Source organism: Bombina bombina, chromosome 7 (genome assembly GCF_027579735.1).
Source record: "Bombina bombina isolate aBomBom1 chromosome 7, aBomBom1.pri, whole genome shotgun sequence".
NCBI classification, from domain to species: Eukaryota; Metazoa; Chordata; class Amphibia; order Anura; family Bombinatoridae; genus Bombina; species Bombina bombina.
This window is the reverse complement of record NC_069505.1, coordinates 88,882,609-88,888,085: the sequence shown is the minus strand read 5'-3', so window position 1 is coordinate 88,888,085 and position 5,477 is coordinate 88,882,609.

The window sequence follows — 5,477 nt, the reverse complement described above, 5'->3', positions numbered from 1 at the left end:
TTTGGCCTTGCTTCATTTATGTCACTGTTTAACTTTGCGCTTTCAAAATACATTGAAATGATTTGTAAATGGTATTAGGAATCCCATAAAGGATATCAAACAATATTTCACATCATAATGTTCGACATTGCATTCTTTTTGTTACTTAGGATTGCAAATGTTAATACAACACTTTATTTAATATTATTTCATCTTAAAAACACAGTAATCACTGACCTTTTTAACTTTCATAATGCTGCCATCCAAAAATCAGAAATAACATAGAAACTAGAGCCAAATACTCATGTGTTTTTCATAATTATTTTTGTTAATTGCACAAACACACCTGCATTTCTTACGGCTGATAAACACCCCTGGATGGCTTCATCAGATATTTTTTTGGACATCCCATCGTGCTCGTCAAATGATGCAAGAAATAACACAAATACGTTCTTTGGAATAATTAGTCAATTTAATTGCACGTAAAATTATGCAATGGTAATCAAAATGTGCAAGTCATTTGTTAGGTAATGATTGGCGCATCATTTATTCAATTACTGAAAACATTCACATTTGTGAAACTAGGCGTTATAAAAGGGGCTCTTCAATCACTAAATTTCATTATTATTTGGTGTTGCTTTGAGGATGGACATCCTCAATGTTGTGAACTTTGTTCTCTTATTAAGGAGACGCAGGGCAAGACGGGTGTTGATGGCTGCAATGCGACAAGGAAGACGCCAGTGAGTGCCAAGGGTTTTCTACCCAAGGATTGGGCTCCATGCCCTCAGTGACTGAGAGGTGGTCCGTCGATTTCGACTGGATAGGGCCTCTATTGAGAGGCTCTATGTTGAGATTGCAGACTCTATTGAGCCACTCACTGGAAGAACTAGGGCAATCCCTGGGATGGTAAAATTGCTTGCGGTCCTCTATTTCTTGGCAACTGTGTCATTCCAGGCTGTGACAGGTCTAGGCGTTGGTATGAGCCAGGCAACCTTCTCACATCATCTGAAGGTTGTCCTGGATGCTTTGCACTGACGCCTAGTCCATCATGTCCACTTCCCAAATACACCTGAGGAGTGGCATGCTGTCAAGCTCCAGTTCTACCTTAGAGCTGGATTGCCAAGGGTATTGGGGGCCATAGACTGCGCCCACGTCTTGTTGCAGCCTCCCAGTGGTCAAGAGGAGCCCTACAGGGATAAGAAATTCAACCACTCGCTGAATATCCAGGTCATCTGTGACGTCAGGTTGAGGGTAATGAGTGTTTGATCTGGACTCCCTATCTGCTATCATGATTCCTTCATCCTCCGGAATTCGGCCATATACCAACGCTTCCAGGAGGGCCAAATGCCAGAGGGAATCCTGATAGGTAAATATCTCTTAGATACTCTAACATATGTATATGATATATTTTATTCATTCTGATTGCTAATGTCAATGATCTATTTTGCTTATGCAGGTGATTCTAGATATCCGTGTCTTCTGTGGCTGTTCACACCCGTCCAAAACCCCAATGGAGTGAAAGAGGTGTGCTACAACCATGCACACATTGCAACAAGATCTGTGATCGAGTGCACTTTTGGCGTACAGAAGAGCCGTTTCCGCTGCTTGGACATCTCTGGTGGTGTTCTTCAGTACGCCCCCTCCAAAGTCTCCTTAATTTTTATGGTTTGCTTTATGTTACATAATATTGCTCTAAAAATCCCAGGTATAGATCTGGAAAGCTTGGATAACGAGTATGGTCATTACATCGACCCATTCCTGAAGCATGATGCTCTGGGAGTCCAAGCTCGAGCAGACTATATCCAGGCGGTTTTTGGGCAATAATGTTTATTGTGCAACATACAGTTTTTAGTTGTGTTTTTCTTTACTTTACATTATTATTTTTAATCCAAAAGCTGATATATTTTGGATTACTGTTGAGCAAATATTGTCGTTTCAAGGAATGAAATTGTATATCATTGTAAAGCCATTGATTGAAAGTGGCTGTCTTTATCTATATCACAGTCTCTCCCTCTCTCTCTCTTTCTCCCTCAATTTCTCTCAATCTCTCTCTCTCTCACAATCTCTTTCTCTCTCTCTCTCTCTCTCTCTCAATCTCTCTCAATTTCTCTCTCTCTCACAATCTCTCTCTCACAATCTCTCTCTCTCTATCAATCTCTCTGTCTCACAATCTCTCTCAATCTCTCTCTTTCTCACAATCTCTCTCTATCTCTCTCTCTTTCTCACAATCTCTCTCTCACAATCTCTCTCTCTCACAATCTCTCTCTCTATCTCACAATCTCTCTCTCTTTCTCACCAGAAACAGCAGTTATGAAGCAGCGGTCACAAAGACCGGTGCTCCATAACCTGTCCGTCTGCTCTGAGCAGGCGGACAGACATCGGCGCAAATCAAACCGATCGAGTAAGATCGGGTTGATTGACACCCCCCTGCTGGCAGCCTATTGGCCGCGAGCCTGCAGGGGGGTGGCGTTACACCAGCAGCTCTTGTGAGCTGCTGGTGCAATGCTGAATACGGCGAGCATATTGCTCGCCATATTCAGCAAAGTCTGGCGGACCTGATCCGCACTTTCGGATCAGGTCCACCAGACTTTGATAAATAGAGGCCAAAGTTTGGATTTATAGCTTACATTGTTAGTTTTAGGGGGACACTGTTTATTTTAAAGAACATTGACAAGGTACCTGTGCTTGTACCATTTGTCTAAATGGGTAAATTAAAACTTTGATCATTTCTTTCATCTTTGATGTGTAATTATGAGTTAGTTATGTATTTCTAATGTTTCTTTATTTTAAAATGTATGGATGATTCTTTGATATGTTCTTGAGCAGAGGCCTATCCATGCTTAAAGTGACTTTAAACATCATATATTTTTTTTATTCTTCAAATAAAGGTGTTTAATTGTTTTGTTTATACACATTACCATTTTTAACATTAACAACAATGTTATATTTATATTGTTTTTACCTCTATGAATAGCTTTTCTATAAGCATATTCTGACAGGCCACTTATACTATTTTATTTTATTAATAAACTATTAATTTATATTTTTTTTATAAAGTATTTATTTATATATATATATATATATATATATATATATATATATATATAAATATATATATATATATATATATAAATATATTTATATATATATTTTTATTTTTATTTTTTATTTTAATGTTAGAAATAATAAAGAGACACTGAACCTAACAATTTTCTATTTGTTATTCATATAGAGCATGCAATTTTAATCCACTTTCTAATTACTCCTATTAGAAAAAGTTATTCATTTTCTTGGTATATTTATTTTTAAATAAATTTGGTAACTTTAGTTGCCGGACCATTTTTTTGAATGACCTTGGTTGTTCTTGTTGATAGGTGTATACATTCATCCACCAATAAATAAGTGCTGTCCAAGGTTATGGACTTTCTTTTTCAAATAAAGATATCAATACAATTAAAAAAAATTGATAATAGTAGTAAATTTGAATGTTGCTTAAAATGTAATGCTCAATCTTAATCACAAAATAAACTAATAGGGTTCATTGTCCCGTTAAATGTTCAATTTTTTTTTATAAAAATGTGGTTGTTGGTGTTCACTTTTCTTTTTTGTATTTTACTTTTTTTTAATTGTGAAAATGATTAAATTTACACAATTTAAGAAAATATACATATAAATAAATGTCACATGTTAACAATGAATAGTTAAATTATAATTATTGATTCAAGTAAACTTTATTCTAATTGAGTTGTTTATCCAAAAGCTCAATATTATATTTTAATTTTAAAATTCAATATTATTATGTTTATTAAATTTAACATTTAATAATAAGAGTAGATAATATGTTACACCTGCATTGAATTTGAACATCAGTCATTTGTAACGTGGGAATCAAGTAATAACAAACACATTTATTAATAATTATTAAATATTTTTTTATTTAAAAAAACCCCATTAAATATAATCATAAAAACATTAACACATTTATTAATAATTTAAAAATATTTTTTTTCATATTTTTAAATTAAAAATCATAAAAACATTAACACATTTATTAATAATTTAGGACCCCTTAACGCTGCTTTTTAAAGCTAACGCCGAACTCGTAATCTAGCCGTAAGTTAATTCACATTAATGTTTATGAAAGTGATATTCTTCATTAATAAAAAATTAACTTTCTCATTGAGCTATTAACAATTCTGATACAAACATTCATGTTTGTGCCCTTCGGACCTCAGCTGTATAATGAAAATAGAATATACATATTTAGAAATGTGAACAATCATACAAGTAATAACAATTAAATTAAAAGCCAAGTAATAATAGCAAACATACCTGTAGATCAGCCAATGCTTGCTCCATGAGGGGTGCTGCACATAATGTCCGGGTGTGTGCTGGATTCAGTGTGGATACTGACGGACAATAGGAGGGTGTCATCTCCAGCCGTGGCAGCATCACTAGCTGGAACTGCAGCAGCAGCTGCAACACTGGTAGATGCTTAAACAAAATACATGAAATAAAATATTATTATCAATATTATTGCACATCATAATCTTAATAAACATTTAAAAAAAATAAAAAACAAAAATAAAAACATGTGCGACATCAATAACGCAAGTAATATAATCTTACCTGCCAACTCGTCAGTATCATGCCCCACTAAATCCAGACCAAGCATCATGTTTGTTCCCAGCTTCTCCCGCAGCTGAACCTCATACTCCGATAGTTCAGCCACATATGGCGCGCCACCTCCGGTCATACATGCAGACTGCTTCTCCCTGGCCAACTTGGCCTTTAATATTCTCTTAATGTCAGAGAATATTTTCTTACAGTGCCCCACTGTTTTGGGATGAGTCCCTTCAGCGGAGACACTGCCAGCTATTGCTCTCCAGATCTCTTCTTTTCTGGAGAGCGAGGTCTTTTGGGCTTTGGAACCATAAATAAAATCATAGTGCTCTAAAACTAGGGTCACTAAAACTTTGTTCTGTTCATAATTAAATTGTATGCTGCGCCCTGACTTTGTCTCCCAGGCACATACATAACAAGATAAAAATACATAGGTGTCGCAGCAAGTAAATAGGATATAGTAAAACCTAAGGCTCTTGTCAAAGCATAGGTCAATATACTCCATGCTCCATTTTAAATTCCCTTTTATAGATAGGTAATACGTAGACAATCATCAAAAACTTTTACAGTATTAAGAAATGTTTCATATAATTTCGTCATTGATGACGCCTGTTTAATATATTTATAGAATAATAACTTTTTATAATTGTTGTCTTGATATCTCAGTAAAACACTATTATTGCATGTTTTAAAATATATCTATGGCGCAATATAAATTAGTTGTGACAGTGAATCCGTCATCCTTGTCTACATGGTGTCATCCTTGTCTATAGTTTCATACTTGTCTACAGGGTGTCATACTTGTCTACAGGGTGTCATTCTTGTCTACTTAGACAATAAGCCGTTAACAATTATACAATTATACAATCATAAAC